Source organism: Macaca mulatta, chromosome 18 (assembly GCF_049350105.2).
Source record: "Macaca mulatta isolate MMU2019108-1 chromosome 18, T2T-MMU8v2.0, whole genome shotgun sequence".
Taxonomy (NCBI): Eukaryota; Metazoa; Chordata; class Mammalia; order Primates; family Cercopithecidae; genus Macaca; species Macaca mulatta.
Window position 1 is genome coordinate 61,203,358 of NC_133423.1, and position 24,814 is coordinate 61,228,171.

The window sequence follows — 24,814 nt, forward strand, 5'->3', positions numbered from 1 at the left end:
TTTATTTTCCTGTGTGGCTATTATGAATCAGATTGCATTCTTGACTTGGCTCTCAGCTTGAATGTTGTTGGTGTATAAAAAATGCTACTGACTTTTGTATATTAGTTTTGTATCCTGAAACTTTACTAAAATCATTTATCAGTTCCAGGAGACTTCTGGGGTAGAATCTTTAGGGTTTTCTTAAATATACAATCATATTCTCAGTGAAGAGAAAGAGTTTGACTTCTTCTTTTCGTGTTTGGATGAGGCAAATTAAAAAAAAATGAGACAACTAAATATGTAGATTGCAATACATGGTGAAGAGGTAATTGTTATAAATATTTTTACATCAGGTGAAATAGCATAACATGCTGAACAAAACCTACAGGCAAACTAGATAGGACAAAGAGGTTTTAATTTATGTCTTTAGTCATTGACAGATGATAAAAAATGGTTCTGCAAACAAATTAGACAAAGACAGCAAACACAAAATGCAACACAACAACAAGCCAAATGGAGTAATCATATTCACTAATATAATTGCTAATGTTTGAAATAATACACTGATGTATAAATCTGAGGAGCACAGTAAAAGAATAAGTCATGACCAATTGAAATTCTTTCTAAAAATGCAAGTCGGTTTAATGTTTAAAAAGATCTATTACAGTAATTAATCATTATAACAACTCAAATTAAAAAAATAACTTCTATGCATATTTGAAAAACTTGATATAATTAATCATTTGTTTTTAAATGAAAGAATAAGTATAAAGAAATAGGATGGTTTCTCACTTAATAAAAATGATGTATTATACAAAAATCTACTATTATTCCTAGTGTCCAAATGGTAAACACAGTCTTACTAAAATCAGGGGAAAAATAATCTCATTATTACATTCTTAATGTCTGTAGATGTAATAGCCAAAGAAAATATTGGAAAGGAGTAAATATTATTATATTAATAGACCATAAATTTGTCTACATGGGAATTCCAAGAGAATCAATTATAACTTGTAAGACACATGAAAATTTAATTAAGATTGTTGAGTACATAATTAATAAACAAATTAAATAAATAGTTATTAGTTACAGAATATAATGAAATAAATATGTCCCACTTAAAGTGGCAACTGTGAGTATAAACTATCTTATAAAGAAGCTGAGAAGAAATGTGTAGCACCTGCCTGACAAAAACTTCAGGCTTTCTCAAGAGACAGAAGAAGTCATGAATCAATAGAAAAGTGCTCTTGTTTTTGTACAGAAAGAGGCAATATCATAAAGAGACCTCCAAGTCTTTTGTGTGTGTGAAATTTGTCAAAATTATTTCATATTTCATATGGAACAACAAATGATCAAGAATAGAAATGAACATTCTGGAAAAGTATAGTAATTAGTAAAGTCAAGTCTGACAGATTACTAAACATAGTAATACTATAGTTATTAATGCAATTTGGAACTGGGAAATGAGTAAAATATTAATTAGAGATCCAGAAATAAACTTAATAGAAGAGGTAACAAAAGCTCTCTAGTCTGAAATAAAGATGGCTTTTCAAATCACTGAGCAAAATGTACATAACTCAAAAGATGGTGTTGAGCATGTGGCTAGCCACTTAGAACAAAATTCACCAACTTCTTATGCCAGAAAAAATTCCAGATGGAAAAAAGATTTAAATGTAAAAGAAACTAATAGTAGGGAAAAAATAACTGAGTAAAAATGGAAGTACCTTGAAGTGGGGAATGTCTCTCTAAATCCAGGACCAAGAAGGATTGACACATTTAGCAACATAAAAGTTAAAATGTCTATATGTTAAGTAAGCATAAGCAAAACAAAAAGAGTGGCAAGGTAGAATAAAAGGTTTTTTACATATATAACAAACAAAGGTCTAGTTTCCAAAATATATACTTAACTCTTGTAAAACTGTAAGAAAAAAATTGATGACTCAAAAGAAAAATAGGCAAAAGAAATAAAGAGGTCTTTCACTTACATGAACACAGATAGGTCTTGCATTTAAAAACATATAAAATGGTTAATATGCAGAAGTAAAGATGTTCACCCTCAGTCAAAATCAGATATATAAATAGCAAAAAACACCAACAACCAAACAAGTAAAAAAAATTTCATCCATCAGATTGGCACTTTATAACAAAAGTACTAGAGTTTTGTTATAAATACTAGATATCTATTGCTGAGGCAGAAGTAGAAAATCATTTACTTGACTGAAGTGAAAGTGTAAGTTTATATAATGTTTTGGGACAGCAATTTGACAACAGCTAACAAAATTAAAAAATATATACACTTTCATGCAACAATTTCTATTCGTTGAATTTAGCTCAAGATACACTGGCACAACAGATTAAAAATTACCTACGAGGATGTTCATTTCATTGTTTTTGTAATAATGAAAAGTTCTTAGCAACCCCAATGTCTATTAGAATAGAATTTGGTCAGAAAATTTGGGTTCATTTGTACGGCGTAACAAAAAAAAAATGGCAGATCTTTATATATTGATAATGAATGGTGTCCAACTTACAGTAAGTGTAAAATCAAGTATGTAGAATAATGGGTCCAATGTGAACACTTGCGTATAAAAATAAAAATATGTTGTGTAGATGTATTTTATATATGCATAGAAATTTTTTGTAATTATTCACTAAAATCTGTTAACTGAAGAAATAATTATATGCTTAATTTTCTATTCTTCTGATACATTTCTATGGTTTATGATTAACAGGCCTTTGTTTTATAACAAAAAGTAAAAATATTTTAAGCTTCATAATTGACTTTCTGCAGCAATGTACATATATAGTATTGGCACAGCAACTTGATGAGATGATGCTTTGTCCATCTGAGGATAGAGATGAGGATTAAAGATGTATATGTAAAAGCTGTCAGTTTAAAGGTGTTAATGATATTTTGTCTACATGGGAATTCCAAGAGAATCAATTATAACTTGTAAGACACATGAAAATGTGGAGGAAATCATTTAGGGAGAGCTGAAGAGAAAGACATGAAAATATCCGAAGAGCAAACTGGCTTGTCCACATTTGCTTAGAAAGAAGAAGAGTCAGCTAAGGAGACGGAAAAGGTGCTTCAAAGAAGTCATAGAACTAACTCAGTCCAACGCAATTTAAATCAAAGGCAATGCTTCGAGGTAAAAAGTTTCTGTGCTACTCCTGAAGACAGGAGAATAGGAAGAGCACTGAAATTCCCCTGATGTTCTTTCCAACTTTCTGACTGTTACTTTTCTGTTTGCCAGTATATTCTTCTCTAACCACCCATTCAATGTATCATCACATGAAGCTTGGGTCTGTGTCCCTCTTTCCTGTTTGTTGTCTCTCCCAAAGGTGATCTCATGCAAATAACAACTTATAGATAGATCTATACAGTCAAGGCCTTTTCTCCTGAACTCCAAACCTACACATCCAATTGCCTACTTGACATTTCTTTTGGAATTTTCAAATACAATTCAAACTCAATGTGTTGGAAATTCATTCTCACTTTCACCAGTGATCACTTCCCAGAAAATAATACCCACATCTATCTAGTTGTGCAAGACAGAAACCCAAGAGATATTATCAACATTTTTTTTTCTTACCCTTCTATTTTAATCCATCACCAAGGTTTATTGATTTTTACATCCAAAATATCTCTCAAGTTCATTCACTTTTTTCCATCTTGACTACCACTATGTTAGCCAGGTGATTATTGTCCTTCACCAGAATTTTTGTTATAACTTTCTGGCAGGTCTGCATCTATGCTGGCCAGCCTCCAATCTGTTTGCTACATTAAAGGTAGAAAAATAATTTCGAAGAGCAAACCTAAGCATATCAATTCCTTAAAAAAAGAAAAAAAAAAAACACTTCTTGGTAACTTTTAGAATAAAGGGGAACAAGAGTCCTTCGTCTGGACCGCAAGGTCCTACATTATCTAACACTTATTTATAAATAAAATATTTATCGCCCACTCTCCAGTCTCACTTTATACCACATTCAGTTCAGAAGGAGCTCTTGGGACCCTTGTTCATCTCCTTCACATCTGTCATAGTTGCCAAGTTTACAGGTATTCGTGTGATTGTTACTCTCTATCCTCACTACCAGACTGTTATGTCCCTGAGAACAAATAAAACATTTTAATCGAAACTGTGTTCTTGAAACCTAGCATATAATAAATATTTTTGGATTAATGGATAAATGAATGAAAGCAAAGTGGAGTTTTAAGAAGAAAGGGTATGTTTCAATCTTCGTTCAGAGATCTGAGAAGATGGAATTAAATCCTAAAGAAGCCAACCAATTTGAAAATAGATGATTGTTGGAGAATTCCAGAAGCACTTATAATTATGTGGAGGTGAGTGTTGGCAAGAATATCCAAACAGACTATGGGGTATGTTCTGGAAAGGGAAGGAAGCAAAGAATAGATCCCTTATATGATTAATTCTGAAGAAATGCAGAGTATGGGTTTGGAGTCTGTGAGGTCAAAAGACATATGTATGTTTAATACAAGCAAAGGAATGAGATTTCCAGAAGGATAGTAGATTTTGGTTGTAAAGCTTTCATATTTGAATTCAGATGTATAGAAGTAAAATGATTTCCTAAGGCTTAGGATGTGGCCATGAGAACCGGTGTTCATGATGGTAGGATCTGTACTCTAGAGCCTGTGTACATGCTCCCTGAGAAGTAAAAAGGGCCTTAAAGTGGGGGAGTATGTGTCCCTCCCTCTGCTTCCTTACCATTGCCTGGGACCCAGTATACACATAATAAATATTTTGAGTTAAATTGAATTAAAGCCCTATTTTTTCAGAACGTCTGCCACTTCAGGTCTTGGAGCATCTCTCTAGACTGTATCTCACAGTTACTGCCATAGAAACTCTACTTCATTACAACTTCTTGAATGAATAATTAGTATTTTTAAAGCCATCTATTTCCTCATCCCTTCATCCCAAGCAGTGATATATATATATATCTCGCATTTTTCCTACTGCTAGGGACTTCAAGAATTATGTTGCAGTTGCAGCCAGTGAGCAGCAAATCGTTTTTGGCAATTATGGCAAGAGTTACAACAAGAAACAGGTTTTAAAAACGTGTTTCTGGTTCTTGGGAGGGTTTTTCAACTAGAGCAACTGCAAACATCATCAAATTTCCATGATATAATCAGCTAGGTGGTAGGAAACGCTGATGACTAACCTCTGGAAATGCACATGCAAGCAGTCAAACTTGTATGTTGTGAGTCACAGAACTTTAGACTTAGAGTTAGTGAGAAGAACACCCAGGAAAATCTGCATACATTCAGATATATTGATTGAGAGGTAACACCTAATTCTATCAGGAATCTTGTGTCAATGTTATATCATCAACTCTAACCCATATTAATCATATCAAGCAGAAACTATGGAATCTTAGCAAAATATTTTACCATTGAAAATATTTGCTTCCATCCAGAAGTATTAAATTTGATGCCAATAAATGTCTTACTTAATAGAGCATAGAAAATTGTGTCTAAAATACACTTGAAATGTCTTGTATAATAGAGTATATAGAAAACTGTTTTCCAAAGTATACTTAAACTGTGAATTCTTAGGCTTTATTTTATGTTTGATTAAATCCACATTTCTAGAGAGTGAGACCCACAAAACTATAGTTTTAGTAAGCACCCAAAGTGGAGGATATACTTTAAAATCTGAGAACCCTTTTTATAGATATTTGGTTAATAAAATTTTATTTGTAAAGATGTTCTCGTGCATTTATCACAACTGTTACAAACAAGTACAGACTACAGTGATTCTGAGAGTATTCTATTACTTAAACTCTTATTGCCAGTTTATGACATCTCAGCAATGGGAAACAATTTGAATGTTGCTGTTAATCAGAGGAATTGCTTGGCATAGCGGGACAGAAAGCGAGCTTTGGAGTCAGACAAAGCCGAGATCAAATCCTGGCCACTTGATTTGATCTCGAGTGACCTTGGCCAAATCAATTAATGCTCATAAGTCTTAGATATTCCCATTTGAAAAATGGAGATACTATGTTGAAAAGGCAAGCAAAAGTTTATAGAAACTAAATAAGGGGAAGGAGAAATCTTGGTGAGTTTGTATAACTTCAGATAGTGCAACTGAGATGAAATGACGTGTATGAAGGGAAGTAGTGAGAGATAAAACCAGATAGATGGTTATGAATGGTCTTATAGCCACTGGAAGCTACTTGAGCCTGATGATATTAATTTTCCAAATCCCAGATTGTTGCCTGATGGTCTTTATTTTATTAGAGATATCTCTGGATATCTCTAATATCCTTAGATATCTTTTCTGCCCTCTACTTAAATCATCTCAGCCTCTCACTGTCTAAAGATCCTGAAGCAGATGACAGGGACATTGTTTTGGGAACATGGAAGTCAAAAAAGGTAGTGCTAATCTCTCTGCCAACAAAAAGGGTTGCCAGCGACAATTTGAGCACTTTCAGTGGAAGCTGCCAAGCAGTCAGAAACACACACACGAACATGGAAGCAGAATGCATTGTTCATTGAGCGTTCACCATGCTAGGATCTGAGAATATGAATATAAGTGAGAATATGAATATAGTAATATGAATATAAGTGAGAATATGAATATAGTAATATGAATATAAGTGAGAATATGAATATAAGTGGGTTAACAAACAAAGTCTACTGGAGGAATATATGTAAATTAAAATGTTATGTGACAATTTCTGTAATAGAAGTTTGTACAAAATTCTGTAGGAGAAAACACTTATTTGTCCTAAAGAGTGAGAGGAGTCTTCAGAGAGGAGCCAGCATTTGAAATGGGTCTTCATGAAATGTGGAGGATGTTGTAGATGAGGGAGGTGGAGAATGCATCATCCTAGAGGAAACAGAGTTTTCCAAATCCTCAGTAAGACAAAGCCTGGAGAGGTGAAAGAGACAGGACTTGGCAGCTGACTGTTCTTGGGGTTAGCTTTGTTGAAATTAGCCTAGCCTTATTTTATTCCAATGGGAGACACAGACGAACTTCCTTCTCCAGCTGTGGAGTGGGCTGCAAAGGCCCTCATAGGAATGGTATGTCATGTGGGTTATCATTCTCTTCCCTCCAGCATTTCCTCACCAGGACACACCCTAGCAGGTGGCTTTGCAATCATCACTGGCCTGCTCACATCAGCCCACAACAGAATTGTTTTCTGAAGGCCAAGTTCTGCTTTCCCAGTGCTCCTTCAACAGTTGGTTTATGTTACTCACCTACAAGGCATCTTCGGATGCCCTGTGATAAGCTTTTCCTCCTCAGCACAAGTTGAGAATGAGGGCCCTGATGGGAAAGTTTCCTAGCCATCTTATGTATACAACCAGAATCTAAAATAATGTTCTTAAATGCTAGGTATTCCTCTCTAAATATTTGCTTAACAACCTATTATTGTTGCTTATCTATTATATATCTTCTTTTCAGAGGATGTTCTCGGCCTGTGTGTGTGTGTGTTGCCGTGTATGTGTGTGTTGGTGCATATGTGCTTGTTGTTTTGTGTGTGTTGCTGCAAACTCCTCACAACATACCAAAGATTCTCCTTTTCTGATTGCCCTTTTTATTGACAAGATTTTTGGATCTGGAAATGTTCCATGGGACTAGATATCCCATTGTGAAATCTCCATGTCTTTCTCCCTAATTCTAAACACAGAGGCTTTTTGACATTGAATGGGGTCTCACCCAATAAAGCTGTGCTTGAGCCAGGGTTCCCTCATGCCAGGATCCTTGGTAAGATGCAGCTTAGCCTTCAAGAGTTACTTCCTCTTTAAAGAGGGCATTTCCCAGAGACCTTCTCTGTTGTGAAGGAGGTGGTACAAATAAGGTCACACCCCTGCACTACAGTATGGTCTGAGTGCCAGCAGGAATTCCACCTCCTCCTCGGAACACCCTTGCCTCCACCCACACTCACAGCCAGTATACACTCACTTGGTGAAAGAATACCCATCAATTCTTATAACAGAGAAAAGATCCTGGTAGTAAAATGACTTGAGAAAGTGATGCATAATAAATTTATAGAGACCCGCCAATTAGTAAAATTCAAGAATTTATTTATTCATGCAATAAACATGGATTGAGTTCTTATTATGTCTCAGATGCTATGCTGGGTGTTGAGGAATGAAGATACTCATAAGGAGGTCATAGTCCAGAGAGCATGATGCCCTCATGGAGAAAATGCAAGCATTATTTTGTATTTATAGGTATATTATTTATTTTTCTCAGGTCAGAGGAGCCCAGCCTGTAAGCTAGGAGCTTAGAGGGCTGAAATAATTGCAAGGAACCTCTGAAATCTTACATTTACTCATCAAATTTTATAGACTTATTAATTGATAGTTACAAATTTATATATTTTCCACTCATTACTTAAAGTAAATGAATAGTAAGTATGTCCAAGTAGCTATTCAAATTTTCAAATATTTATAAAAATCATCTCATTTATAAAATGTAATAAAATTAATAAAATGTAAATTAAAATAGTTGTAACTTTAGTCATTTTTTGATAGATATTAGCAGTAACATTGCAATATAGTAAAAAGGTTTTATATAAACACAAGCTTAATAAATATTTAAAAGGAGACTCCCATATTCCAAAAATATAAACCTCCAGAGAGCCACTGACCATTTAAACTGCGCTAACATAAGTGAGCCAAGGCATAGTTTTTAAAGCAAATAATGAGTAATTTATTACTACTGTTTTTTCACCCACAAAGAGTTTTCAGTTTGTAATATTTAATGCTATAGTTTTGATTTATGCCACTAGTGTTGATTGAGTGCCTACAGCTATATGCTGCATCTGGCACAGAATATTGTATAAAAACTTTACATGATTTTTTGAGATTAGTTAACAAGATATATGAATAAGTTAATTTCTCTGTGATGACTATTTTTTCTCATTAATTTGTACATAAGATGTTAATGTTTCAAATAAAATGTAATTGCCCTTGCTAAGTAATACTGTCTAGGTAAAAATGCCGGAAGAAAATGAATGCAGCACAATGTGTTTTTTATTACAAAAACTGGAAAAAACTTAGATATCCTCTAATCTTCTCCATGACCTGATATTTATTTATTTATTTATGTATTTGTTTTTTCACAAATACAACCTTTATTGTTAGCAGGGTCCCTACTAAGGGAATAGCAGAGGTTACAAATATGAAAAAATAACCCTGCCCATAAGGAAAAATGGGTGTAAAACAAACAGATACACAGATTCTGGAACTTTACCTTTGTGTCTGTTTCTGCCTAGACTCCTCTTTATGAGTTTGCTTATTTTTTTATATTTATTTATTTATGTATTTATTTATTTTTATTTTTTTGGAGACAGAGTCTTGCTCTGTCACCAGGCACCATCTCTGGTCACTGCAACCTCTGCCTCCTGGGTTTAAGCGATTCTCCTGACCCAGCCTCCCGGGTAGCTGGGACTACAGGTGCATGCCACCTGTATTTTTAGTAGAGACCTGGTTTACCATATTGGCCTGGATGATATCTATCTCTTGACCTCGTGATCCGCCCCTCTCGGCCTCCCAAAGTGCTGGGATTACAGACGTGAGCCACTGCGCCCTGTCCTATTTTTACATTTTTTATTCTACTTTAAGTTCTAGGATACAAGTGCAGAATGCGTAGGTTTGTTACATAGGTATACATGCGCTGTGGTGGTTTGCTGCACCTATCAACCCGCCATTCAGGTTTTAAGCCCTGCATAAATAAGCTGTTTGTCCTAATGCTCTCCATCCCCTTGCCCCCAACCCCACGACTGGCCCCAGTGTGTGTTGTTCCCCTCTGTGTGTCCGTGGGTTCTCATTGCTCAACTCCCACTTCTTGGTGACAATATGCGGTGTTTGGTTTTCTCTTCCTGTGTTAGTTTGCTGAGGATGATGGCTTCCAGCTTCATCCATGTCCCTGCAAAGGATATGATCACATTCCTTTTTATGGCTGCATAGTATTCCATGGTGTATATGTGCCATATTTTCTTTATCCAGTCTATCATTGATGAGCATTTGAGTTGGTTCCATGTCTTTGTTATTGTAAATAGTGCTGCAATTAACATACATTTACTTATAGTCTTTACAGTAGAATAATTTATAGTGCTTTGCGTATATACGCAGTAATGGGATTGCTGGGTCAAATGGTATTTCTAGTTTTAGATCCTTGAGGAATCGCCACACTGTCTCACACAATGATTGAACTAACTTGCTTTCCCACCAACAGTGTAAAATCATTCCTATTTCTCTACAGCCTCACCAGCATCTATTGTTTCTTGACTTTTTAATTGTCGCCATTCTGACTGGCATGAGATGACATCTCACTGTGGCTTTGATTTGCGTTTCTCTAATACCGGTGATGTTAAGCTTTTTTTTCATGTGTTTGTTGGTCACATAAATGCCATGACTTGATATTTAAATTACCCTCTGATATCACATGTTTGATGGGAAATTGTGAAAAATTTGTTAAACTTTTAAAAGTTCATAAATGAATAAATGTATTGCAGTAACCCTAAATAGTATTGTTTACATTTAAATAAGTAGAGGAATATAAGCACCGAAAGTGAAAATGTAATATAAGATCAGAAATTCTGTTAGTGTGATTATCTACTACATGCATTTTACTGCAATAGGGAGAGCAGACAAAAAGATTTTCTAATTTAATGAACATAGTTGAACACCTCCTTAACTCCTAACTTAAAGTATATTTTACATGAAATGTTCACTTATTTTGCATTCTTATGAAATGAATCAATCACCATCTTTTGAAACATCCTTATTTTTAAGGACAGAGTATATAGTTTATTTAATTGTCCTTGAATTTCAGAAAGTTGTGGCACTTAAAACTGAAGATTATCTAAACTTGCTGAAACATAAGAGGATGCTTTAGTATTTTGGGTCATGTGTAGGACTAGCCAATACTTGATAGCATTGAGCAAATGAGTAGATTGTGGCAGTCTTATCCATCTTCTCAGTCTAACTGCTTATATACCTAAGGGCCTGTTGCTTACTAGGGGCTGTTACACATCAGGATGGCATTTGTAGAATCTAGTCAGGTAATCGCTTTCCTGAACATTGGACAGCTGATGAATTTGTGAGAGTGATACATACAAAAGTTTACTAGCCCCCTCCCTGAAAGCAGTATCAGGTCAAAGTGATGATGTATTTGTATTTATATGTATATTATTCACCAAATTTTATAACTTGGGGGTAAATATTTGATTTAAATAGTAAGCCCTTAATTTCAAAATGATTTTGGAAACTCTTGCGTGCATCACCTTCACAAATTCATCAACAGTCCAATGTTCAGGAAAATCATTAGCTGGCTGGATTCTACAAAATGATGTTGAAATTTGAGATATTACTAAAAGCTAAATGGACTTTCTTTTACTGCTTAACTAAATATTTATTTAGTTATATTTATATTATATTTATGTTTAGTTAGGTATATTAGAGATACCTCCCAGATAACGCCATACCCATAAATGCTACCTCACACTCAGCTTATGATGCATGTCTAAGTTGAATTGGAAAATCACTTGTGAAACTCAGGAAGCATCTGACCATTGTCCTATGTCCACTGCTATCTTACTATCCTGTGAGCTGTTATAGTTACTTTGTGTCAATATTACTATTAATTTGCTAAATTAATAGGTCTACTAAATGTATATTCTCAGTGAGAACTTGTTAAACGTGTTTGTTTCTGAGTAGGTGTGTCCAATTAGCATAAATTCATACTCAGTCTTGTTATTTCTTTGGACCAGCTGAAGTTATTCACACAGAACTTAGCTTTGAAGTCAATGCATTCTTAATATTTCAATTACAGAAACTTTAAGAAAAGAACTAATTTTTTAAAGTCTCACATCATTTGTGACATTATAAATGAACGTTTCTTGGTAGTATTCCAGAAAGTTACGGTTAATTTTTTAAAAATCTTTTGTTCATTTTTAATTAAATTGTTCCTTGAGAAGAACTGCCATGTCTATTGGTCTCAGGGTTCTTTTTCACAGAGTAAAAATGGTATGTTGGTTAAGTGTGGCTGCTTTTAGTTCTAACAGGTTGTGATTCTAGGAAGTAAATATTTTTGTAATAAGTACATTTTCTTATGAGAAAGGAAACTTTAAAATTGCATTAAGAAAAGCTGCTGCACAGTTGGTTTTTTTTTTTTTGAGACAGATTCTCACTCTGTCGCACAGGCTGGAGTGCAGTGGCGCTATCTCAGCTCACTGCAACCTCCACCTCCCAGGCTCAAGCGATTCTCCTGCCTCAGCCTCCTGAGTAGCTGGGATTACAGCTACTGTAATCCTACTGTAATAGTAGCTGTGACAGGCGCCCACCATCATGCCCGCCTAATTTTTTGTATTTTTACATGAGACGGGTTTTCACCACATTGGCCAAGTTGGTATCGTACTCTTGACCTCAAGTGATCCGCCTGCCTCAGCTTCCCAAGGTGCTGAGATTACAGGTGTGAGCCACCACACTCCACCACAGTTGGTTCTTATTGTAAAGTATAATGCCAGTGTTTTATATTTAATTGGAAAGAATATGCTAATTGTTAACATCAATTTATTGCCTTAAGAGAGCCTATGCCATCTTCAAAATTTAAAAAAGTCTGTCAAATATGAATGTTTCTTGTGAATTTCATCTTGTGGAGAGTAAGATTATAAGATAATGGATGAAAACTTCATCAGAATATCACTTTGATCATAAAACCCTAGAAAAACCTCTAAATTACCGAAAAACAGCAATATACTTTGTGAACATAACCTTACGTAGTGGTATAAAGTTACACATGTCTGATGGAGGAGGTAGGGTAGTAGTCGTGGAGTGTGTCAGCCTGGGTTTAAACCCAGGTCCAATCATTTCCTATCTATGTGACCCTGGGAAAGTTATTTAATCTTTCTGTGCCTTAGCTTCCTTATTGGTAAAATAGGACTAACACCAGCACCTACCACATAGTGTTAGGAGAATTACGTGATTCAATATATGTGCCAGGCACAGGATAAGTGCTGAATAAGTGTTGCCTGTTATAATTACAACACAGAAATGTATATAATATATTGAAGTACATGCATCCTATCTAAATTTCCATTATTTTTTAAATGTGTGGTTGAATTCACAGAAATTAATTCTGCACATGATATACTTGGTGTATTTGGTTCCTTCCTCTGGTGTGTTGTATTAATTTATATTTTCTTCAGCATATAAGTATATACACTGGGTAAGAGTATAAAAGGTATTTCTTGTGATGGGTTATGGTGAAAAAAAACAAAAGGGATTGAACGTGACTGTCCCATAGCATCCAAATTCCTCCCTAGTTAAGTGTCTTCTGAAAATTAAAGCCTTAGTTTTTTTTTTTTTTTTTTTTTTTTTCCTTTCTGTAGTGAACAATGAGCAGTAAAACTGGCTCCAGGGATGGAGAGTGAAGATAATGGTATAACTAGCTTGGGAGAGCAGGCGATCCCCTCAGGGTGTCCACTGGGCGAGGAGCAGAGGCGGCAGGTGGGGAGGTAGAACTGGGTGGAGAAGTCCCAGAGCAAGCAGTAACCTGTGCTCAGACTCTGGGCTGGGCTGGACTGATAGGTGGGGAGGCTTCTCTGAGATTAGGCATGTTTGGTCCTTGAATGGATTGAGTACAGGTTGAGAGAAAGGAGAGAAAGTGTGAAAGTGTTTTAGGGCATGTGATGCAGTTCTGAGGAGGACAGCACTGTTGAAACTTGGGAGGGAAAAGAGAGGAATAGATGGCGCAGGGGCAAATGGTGAGAGATGTTCAGGGGAAGTGATAAAAATGAAAGTTGGAATCAATTGAATAAGATTTGGGCCAAGTGTAGTGGCTCATGCCCGTAATCCCAGTACTTTGGGAAGCTATGGTGGGAGGATCACTTGAGGCATGGAGTTTGAGACCAGCTCAGGTGACATGGTGAGACCCTGTCTCTACAGGAAAAAAAAAAAAAAAAAATTAGTCAGGCAAAGTGACATCCACCTGTTAATTCCAACTCCTCAGGAGGCTGAAGTGGGAGGATTCCTTGAGTCCAGGAGTTGGAAGCTGCAATGAGCTATAATTATTCCATTGTACTCCAGACTGTGCAGAATGAGACCCTATCTCAAAAACATAAAAAAAGAGAAAAGAATCTGTACACACTAGACTCCTTATGACTGCAATGATGTGCTACTGCTCCTTAAGCTGTAAGAGCAAAATTGAACAATGGCAAATCAATGCAATGGTGTGGTTCACAGGTTGTACTGTTTGCAGTGTTGATGAACAAAAAGTTGTTGCTGCATTAGTAAAGTCTGAATTTCATTTCTGGAGCTAATGATGAGTTTTAGCTAATAGTAGTCTTCATAATGAATTGAAAAAGCAAAAGGGTATTGATGTGATTTTCAGTGTGATATGTTTGGAGACTTTTCTAAGGAGATATTGAACCATCCAGGAAACTAGCCAAAGGTTATAGTTATCCATTAAATCTGATAAACAAATTGTAGAGAAGCAACGAAAGGCAGTCTGTGAGAAAAATGGATTGGTAAGTAGTTTTGATCCTTTTAATTGTAATTGATCTTTTAACAGATACAAGTTGCATCTGCTAAAACTCACCCCTGGATCACTAAAAAGACCATCCTTTCAACCCCCAAGCATTTCTGTGATTTCTTGTGGAATTCATTCTAGTGTTTATGAGCAGATCTGGTCAGATGCTTGAGCACCACTGCTCTTCCCCAAACAACACCTACTGTCTCCATCCCAGGAGAGCTAGACCCTGGGATGCAGCCATCTGGGGTGAAGAAAATAAAATGTTGCCCTCTTTTCTTATGGGGGGATATCAAATTAATGATGCATTACAATATCTTTCAAAGCTAAAGAGTTTTGTACCACTGTCTCCCTGAATCTCAGACATGGGTGGGCCAGGAAGAGCTCAGAGTGGCACACACTATGTGGTTCTCCCAGACCAAGGCTTTGTTTCTGGGTTGAGCTTTGCCTGCTTTTCTCTTTCCTTAGGATGAAGTATCTGCCTTTCTTTGCAACCACATATCAATGATCAATGTAACCTTTTAAAAATGACTTCGTGGCCAGGCGTGGTGGCTCATGCCTATAATCCCAGCACTTTGGGAGACCGAGGCAGGTGGATCACCTGAGGTCAGGAGTTTGAGACCAGTCTGGTCATCATGGTGAAACCCTGTCTCTACTAAAAATACAAAAATTATCTGGGCTTGGTGGGGAGGGGAGGCTTTAATCTCAGTTACTCAGGAGGCTGAGGCGGGAGAATCGCTTGAACCCAGGAGGTGGATGTGCAGAGAGTCAAGATTACACCACTGCACTCCAGCTGGAGCGACAAACCAAGACTCCATCTCAAAAAAAAAAAAAAAAAAAAAAGATTTCACAAGATTGTGAAAATAAAATATTTCAAAGGTTGCTAGAGGGAAATAAATAAAATGATGCCAATTCTTTCATTTTAGAGCTTCTAAAGCATTTCTTTTTCATAGAGAGCTCTTTTAGTATTTAATAATTTCAATGAATAAATATGTAACTACATAAATTGTATTATTTCCTTTTGTAGCTTCTCCTAAAATGCAAGATCTAGTAACTTGCAAGAAGTATGAATCTAAATGTAGGAAAGGCTGCCTTTCTTTGACCCAGTTGTATGCCTCCAGGTTCAGTAGGTATGGGATGAGCCACCAGCAATTCAGGTATGCATGAGGGACTGATGAGTTACCCAGAAGAGAATCTTATATATCTCACAGGGGAAAAGAGTCAAGCAGACAAGTTTGGTCCAGGAAACAAAAGACTGGTTGCCTTAGAGGAAAAAAACAATCAAGAATATACCATGTTGTCCATCACACACATTTATCTCTTGACCTCAATGTATGCTGAGGTGCTGAACGTAAAACTGAAATGACATAAGATCCTTTTTAGACAAACAAACACTGAGGGAATTTGTCACCACCAGACCTGCCTTTTAAGAGCCCCTGAAGGAAGCATTAAATTTGGAAAAGAAAAGCCATTACTGGCCACTACAAAAACACACTGAAATACACAGACCAGTGACACTATGAAGCAACCACATAAAAAAGTCTACAAAATAACCAACTAACATTATGATGACAGGATCAAATTCACATGTAACAATACTAACCTTAAATGTAAATGGGCTATATGCCTCAATTAAAAGACACAGAATGACAAGCCAGATAAAGAGCCAAGATCCATCAGTATGCTGTCTTCAAGAGACCAATTTCACATGTGAAGACACACACAGGCCTAAAATAAAGAAATGGAGGAAAATTTGCCAAGCAAATTGAAAACAGAAAAAGTAGGGGTCTGAATCCCACTTTTGGACAAAATAGACTTTAAACCAACAAAGATCAAAGAAGACAAAGAAGAGTGTTACATAATGGCAAAAGGTTCAATTCAGCAAGATCTAACTATCCTGAATATATATGCACCCAATACAGGAGCAACCAGATTTATAAAACAGTTCTTAAAGACCTTCAAAGAGACTTAGATTCTCACACAATAATAGTGGGAGACTTTAACACCCCACTGACAACATTTGACAGATCGTTGAGACAGAAAATTAATAAAGATATTCATGACCTGATCTCAGCTTTAGACCAAGTGGACTTGATAGATATCTACAAAACTCTCCACCCCAAAACAATAGGATATACATTCTTCTCATCACCTCATGGCACTTACTCTAAAATTGATCACATAATTGGAAGTGAAACACCTCTCAGCAAATGCAAAATAACCAAAATCATAACAAACAGTCTTTCAGACCACAGCACAATCAAATTAGAACTCAAGATTAAGAAACCCAGTCAAAACCACACAACTACATGGAAGTTAAACAACCTGCTCCTGAATGACTCCTGAATAAATGATGAAACTGAGGCAGAAATCAAGAAGTTCTTTGAAACTAATGAGAACAAAGAGACAGTGTACCAAAGATCTCTGGGACACAGCTAAAGCGGTGTTAAGAGGGAAATCTATAGCACTAAATGCCTACATCAAAAAGCTAGAAAGATATCAAGTTAACAACTGAACACCACAGCTAAAAGAACTAGATAATCAAGAGCAAACAATCCCAAAACTAGCAGAAGACAAGAAATAACCAAGATCAGGGCTAAACTGAAGGAGATAAAGACACACACACACACACACACAAACCCTTCAAAATGTCAACAAATCCAGAAGCTGTTTTTTTTTTGTTTTTTTTTAAAAAATTGATAAAACAGACTGCTAGTTAAACTAATACAGAAGAAAAGAAAGAATCAATTAAATACAATCAGACTTGATAAGGGGGAAATCACCACTGACCCCACAGAAATACAAATAACCATTAGGAAATACTATAAACACTTCTGTGCATATAAACTAGAGAATCTAGAAGAAATGGATAAATTCCTGGACACATACACCCTCCAAAGACTGAAGCAGGAAGAAATTGAATCCTCAAATATACCCATAATGAATTCTGAAATTAAGGCAGTAATAATAATAATAATAATAATAATAAAGCCAGGACCAGACAGATTCACAGCTGAATTCTACCAGAGGTACAAAAAAGAGCTGGTATCATTTCTACTGAAACTATTCAAAAAAAATTGAAAAGGAGGGACTCCTTCTTAACTCATTCTATGAGGCCAACATCATCTGATACCAAAACCTGGCAGAGATACAACAAAAAAAAGAAAGCTTCAGGCCAATATCCCTGATGAATATCAATGTAGAAATTCTCAGTAAAATATTGACAAACTGAATCCAGCAGAACATCAGAAAGCTTACCTACCATGATCAAGTTGGCTTCACCCCCAGGATGTTAGGTTGGTTCAACATATGCAAATCAACAAATGTGATTCATCACATAAACTGAACTAAAGACTAACACCACATAATAATCTCAATTGATGGAGAAAGGTCTTTGATAAAATTCAACATCTGTTCATGTTAAAAACTCTCAATAAACTAGGTATTGAAGGAACACACTTCAAAATAATAAGAGCCATATATGACAAACTCACGGCTGAATATCATACTGAATGGGCAAAATCTGGAAGCATTCCCCTTGAAAACTGGCATAAGACAAGAATGCCCTCTCTTACCGCTCCTATTCAACATGGTATTGGAGTTTCTGGCAGGCTAATTGTCAGGCCTTTGAGCCCAAGCTAAGCCATCATATCTCCTGTGACCTGCATCCAGATGGCCTGAAGTAACTGAAGAATCACAAAAGAAGTGAAAATGGTCTGTTCCTGCCTTAACTGACGACATTACCTTGTGAAATTCCTTCTCCTGGATCATCCTGGCTCAAAAGCTCCACCACTGGGCACCTTGTGACCCCCACCCCTGCCAGCCAGAGAACAACCCCCTTTGATTGTAATTTTCCACTACCTACCCAAATCCTATAAAATGGGCCCATCCCTATCTCCCTTCACTGACTCTCTTTTTGGACTCAGCCCGCCTGCACCCAGGTGAAATAAACAGCCTTGTTGCTCACACAAAACCTGTTTGGTGGTCTCTTCACAGGAATGCAAGTGAAAAATACCATTTAGGACATAGGCATGGGCAAAGGTTTCATGACAAAAACATCAAAACCAATTGCAACAAGAGCAAAAATTGACAAATGGGATCTAGTTAAACTAAAGAGCTTCTGTACAGTAAAAGAAACTATCAGAGTGACAGACAACCTACAGAATGTGAGAAAATTTTTTGCAATCCATTTATGTGAAAAAAGTCTAATATCTAGACTCTACAAGGAACTTAAACAAATTTACAAGAAAAAACAAATGACCCCATTAAAAAGTGGGTAAAGTCATGAATAGACTCTTCTCAAAAGAAGACATACATGTGGCCACGAAACATATGAACAAAAGCTCAACATCACTGACCGTAAGAGAAATGCAAATCAAAACCACAATGAAAGATGATCTCATGCCAGTCAGAATGGCTATTATTAAAAAGTCAAAAATCAATGGATGCTGGTGAAGTTGTTGACAAAAAAGAATGCTTTTACACTGCTGGTGGGAGTGTAAATTGATTCAGCCCTTGTAGAAGACAGTGTAGGTAAAATTCCTCAAAGATCTAGAGGCAGAAATACCATTTGACCCAGCAGTCCCTTTGCTGTGTATATACCCAGAGGAATATAAATCATTCTGTTATAAAGATACATGCACACATTGCATCACTATTCACAATAGCAAAGAAATGGAATCAACTTAAACGCCCATCAGTGATAGACTAGATAAAGAAAATGTGGTACTTGTACACCATGGGATGCTATGCAGCCATAAAAAGGAACAAAATCATGTCATTTGTAGGGATATGGATAAAGTTGGAAGCCATTATTCTCAGCAAACTAAGGCAGGAAGAGAAAAGCAAAACCACATGTTCTCACTTGTAAGTGGGAGCTGAATGATGAGAACACATGGACACGTGTTGGGGAACAACACACACTAGGGCCTGTTGGAGAGGGGAAGTTGCGGGAGGGACAGCATCAGGAAGAATAGCTAATGGATGCTAGGCTTAATACCTAGATAATGGTATGATCTGTGCAGCAAACCACCACGGCACATATTTACTTATGTAACAACCAGCACATCCTGGAAATGTACCACTGAACTGAAAATCAAAGTTGAAGAAAAAAATAAAAATAAAAGTGTTAAACCTTAAAAATCTATTCTAAATTTATATAATTATAAAATATATGAATGAATATTGCATATGAATGAACTTAAGTATATAACAAATACTGGATATCATTTGATGTTTAAAAGGGCAAATTTTGGATAATTAAAAGGAAGTAGAACCACAAAACCTTGCAACTGTAAAGGAACTTTGATGTCATTAGGTCAAGTTCTACTTTTTATTCTCTGTATGACACAGACCTACAGAGGTAAAAAGATGGACTCATCTTTTCACAAAAGTTTGAGATAGCATAAGTCTTACTCTCTTTCAAGTGTTCTATCCATTACCTAATAGAAAATTCAGAAGAAAATTACACCCAAGAAATGATGTGTGGCTAGACAACTAAATTGTTTAAAAAAAATCTTAAATCAATTCATTAATAACAAATTAACACTGTGAACACTAAATTGGAAATGGTTTGTGTAACCATTGTTAGGCATTGCTATGTTGGAGATGGGGATGCTGAAACTGAAATTCACCCCAGAAACTGACATACTGTCTAAGCACTTGACATAAGTTTTATCTCAGTACCTTACCTAAGTTATCTCAAACTCTCAGTTACACTATTACGTTTAACCGAAGAGATTTTAAGTGCAGGGTTTAAGCTTCATGAAAACAGGAAACTCATGTTTCTTGTGAACTACTTTATCTCCAGTGTTTAAACCAGAATTGTCTTAAAACAGATATTCAATAAATATTTATTGAATGAAGTAGTGCAAATTGTATTCAAATCACAATGTGAGTGATTATAAAGTCCTTGTTGATTCCTAGATGCCCTGTTTACTCCCAGGCTCTGATGTGAACAGAGCTGACTACGAGGCAGAAGAAATTATGCCTTAGTTGCTCTCTCTGAGAACATCCTTTGTAAAATTTCAACAGGGATAACTAGTACATGTCTTTAACCAGACAGAAAGTTATCATCAAGTTCTGCTGCCAAAACTTCATGCTTTATAAAAATGCATGAAAAGAACAAAAACAAACACCCCTCAAACTGTGCCTTCCTGCCACCCTACGACCCCTCTACCCACTTACCCATCAAGTAAAAAAGCACGTTTTTTAAAACTTTGATAGATAATTGTGTTAATGAGGCACTAAGGTAAAATTCATGCTAGACCCAAGATTCAATTTTGTTAGCTCTAAAATTTGGTCACATGTAGTTTCTTTGACAACTGCATAATAATTATTTTCAAATAGCAACATAAGATTCACATAAATATCCAGAGTAATTCAATTGTTGCTAGCTATAAGAGAAGGTAAAAGGAGAAACCCGCTTGTCCTTTTGGAACCACAGATGCCCAGCCTGTGGAATGTTACCGATGGTACATTTCATGTACATTTCATGGTACAGTAGATAATAACTGAACGTTTTATACTGTTAAAATTTTATGGCTTCCTAGTGTAAGGCATCTACAGGGCATCAGGGAATTGTTATGCTGGTGAACAAGTAATCTGCTCATTCAAACCATACGGTTATCAAAGGCCAGACACATTTGTCATTGAAGAAGGAATTCAAGTTTATTGTTGCTTCCTCTAGGAGAAGTTTGTTTTAGTTTTTGGAATGGTGTCAGAAGTCAAGTAGCAGTTCCACGATAAATGTGGATCAATAGTTAGACAATTTCAGTGTCAATATTCTTCTACTCTCAGACTATACAAGCTTTATTGAAATTCTGAATTCAATTTTGAATTCACAACATGTAATAAATTCTAAAAATGTGGAGAAAAGCCAAAGGAGAATCATAAAAAGAATTTCCATGTTGGAAGTTAGACTTAAAGGTTAATGATCTCCGTTTATCCAGTCTAGTAAGTTTAAGCCTGAGGGAGGATAGTTATTTTCCTATCTATTCAGTTGACAAACATTTATTAGTTCTCACCATGGGCTAGTAAGTATTCTAAGTATTTAGGATACAGAAGTAATTAAAATAGTTAAAATCCCTGAGTTATTGGGGCTTTCAGTCTAGTGGAAGGAGACAGACAAGAACAATAAAATAAGTAAATTACATAGCATGTAGGAAAGTGCTGAGTGTCATGGAAAGGTTAGAGCAGAGGAAGGGGAATTTAAAAGAGCAGGGACCAGCCACTGTTAAATAGGATGATCAGGATGAGCTGTACTGAACACATGATTTTTGAGGACATAACTTCGAACAGTCAAGGGAATTTTCTATGCAAGTATCTGAAGGATGAACCTCTCAGGTGGAGGAAACATCCAAAGCAAATATCTTAAGGCAGAAATACCTGAAACAGAATAGAGGAGAAGGAGAGTATGTCAGAAAACTGAAGGGAAGAGTGGAACAGATGATATGGGGCCTTTGTAAAGACATCATTAGGAATTTGACTTTTGCTCTGGATGTGGTAAAGTGTTGCTGGATTTTGAACAGAGACATGATGTGATTTGACTTCTATTTTCAAAAGATGCCTGTCACTGCAATGTGGAAAATAGAAAAGAGATGTGGAAGGTGGCAGTCACGTAGCTAAGAGGCTTTCACAGTAATCCAGGTGAATAGTCTTGGTTGCCAACATTAACACTGTAGTAATGGAGGTGGGAAGGGGTGGTCCTGAATAAAGTTTGGAAGTTGGCTTCACAGACAGGTTGGAGATGAGATATGAAAGAAAGAGGGGAGGCAAAAATGTTTCAAGATTTTTGGTCTGAATGATGGAAAGCATGGAGTTACAATTTATTGTGATGGGTGAAAACAATAAAGGTCATGATTTGGGGACAGAATGAGGGTGCTGAAGATGAATTCAGCTGGGACATGTTAAGTTTGAGATGTCTATCAGACATCTAAGAGCAGATATTGAATAAGCTATTGGATAAATACACATGGAGTTCAGGAAAAAGGCCTGGGCTGGAGATGTAAGTTTGATAGTCATTGGTGTCCACATGGTTTTTCAGGCCTTGAGATCAGAGGATACAATCAATGGAGTGTGGCAAGAAAGGAGAACCAAGGGCTAAATCTTGTGGAATTTTAAATATGAGTGTTCAGGAAAAAGAAGCAGACACTGGAAACGAATCAACGAACTGGTGAAGAGGAAGAAGAGAAGAAACATGCGGTACACTGTGGTTCAAACGAGGGAACCATTTTAAAGAAAGATGATTAATTCAGTTGAATAATGCAGATAGGTCACACTATAGGACTGATAGGAAAATGACCATTAGTTGTGTCCAGTTCCTGAGAAACAGTGGGGATGAAAGCCTGATTGGAATGGGTTTAAGGGAGAATGAGAGGAGAGGAAACGTGAAAGCGGGTATGTGCAACTCTTGCTGAGAGTTTTGTTCTAACGGGTGAGAAAAATGGGGAAGTAGCAGGGAAGAAAAGTGGGAGTAACAGACTTTTTGGTACTTTTTAACAAAAATTTTAAGATGAGAGAAACAGAAATACATTTGTACATTGATGGGGAGGATGCAGTAGAAAGGGAAGGCTTTTTCTAAAATTGAAGACAGAATTGCTTTTTGAATTGAAGACAGGTGAGTTTTTCAGAGATCCATTGATGATTGAACCAGAGGATGCATTTTGACCATAGTAAGGAAGATTAAAGATAAATATTATACACAGCTTCCTGATCCTACAGCAGTGAGACCAGAAGATATTATCACAGGAAGTTATTAAAAGTTATCATCTGACATTTAAAAGTCTTAACATAAATAATAACGTAACAAATGGTCATGGAGTATTTCTACCCCTAGAGCTAGTGGGGATACAAGGGTGAGTGAAACCCAGTCTTAGTTTTCAGGAGTTCATTATAGGAGAGTCCACCATAGGAGTATGGACCCTAGAGCCAGGCTGGCTGGGTTGAATCCTGACTTTCTTATTTGCTAGCTGTGTGGTCTTGGGCAGGTTAGTTCAATTTTCTCTGCTTCAGCTTGCATATTTGTAAAGTAAAGTAATAGTATGTTCCTCATAGATCAGTTGTGAATATTAAATGAGCTAGCACAGTTAAATAATTTATACATAGCACATAGTATCTACAGCTACTTACTAGCTAGTCTGAGTCCAATGTTATAAGTGCTCATTTAACGGAAGAAGATTAGAGTACAGTATCATGGCAGCATACAGGAGACAGTTATTCATTTTGATTTAGGGCTTATAAGGAGTCCCAGAGTGCTTTACACAGAAGGTACATTTAAATGGACCCTTCAGAATGAGTCAGACTTGACCAAGTAGCATGAAGCTCAGCTGAGCCTGGATAAGCAAAGGCTCAGAGTTGGAGCTTGCAGGGTGTGCTTGAGAGCAGGGAGACCAGGAGTGTGAAAGGTCAGGCTGGGAAGTTGTCACTGGAGATAGGATAGCAGGGCCTTGAATGCCTTCTGTGGAATTTGCACCTGGTCCTCTTATAGTCATCTCTGACAGTATTCAAATAGAGAGTCCAGGGAGTAAATAGGGGTGGCCCCAGGAAGCACAAACTCAGCCTGCTTTCCTCTAACTTGCCATCTTTCCCCCAGTTGAGTGGCATCAGCAGCCACTCCCACTGCATTTTTTCCTGTTTTTTGGTTGGCCCTTTCTATCCTCCTCAGTTTCCCACCACTTTTAACATTCTCTCTTGCCTTTATATACTTTTACATTCTGTGCCCTATGCTTGACCACTTCGTAATCTATAAAGTCTCAGCTTGGACTAAGCTCTGGAGTTCTTCCTGACTTCTCTGGACAGGAAGTAAAGATTCTTCCTCCAGGCTCCCTGGGTGCTCTGGGCTTCTCCTGGTGGAGCATTTATCTCATTTTATTTATTTTATTTTATTTATTTTCAGCCTAAAAACCAAACTAAAAGAAAAAAATGACAAACCAAAAACACTCTTTGAGCTCCTTGAGTTCTCACATTGCTTGGAATGCAATACGCTATCATAAAATGCTGAGTAAATGAACACATTGATGAAATAACAAATAACTTTAATCCTTTAAGAAAAAAGCTGATCAGAGAATCAGGAGAAAGTGAAGTTGTAAATCCACAAAGGAAGTTCAAGGAACTCTCTTTCAGGGGGACGAAGTTCAAAGAAGTCTCTTTCAGGTCCCCCTCAGCCTCCTAAAAAGGAATCCTAGGAAATCACCTTACGTTTTCTGAATTTATTGTTGAGTATTCTTAGCTTTAAGGTTTTTTTGTTTAAAAAACTGAAGATTTAAAAGCACGTGAAATTTAAGGCTCAAACCAGGTTCAAAACATTATCTCCCTAAGGTATAAACTCAATG

General features: G+C 36.5%; 1 long non-coding RNA gene across 1 annotated transcript in view; it reads left to right on the forward strand.

Annotated features, from left to right (window-relative positions):
- Positions 1-24,814, forward strand: part of LOC144336445 (uncharacterized) — a 164,582-nt gene that overhangs the window by 119,602 nt on the left and 20,166 nt on the right. The window lies entirely within an intron of this gene.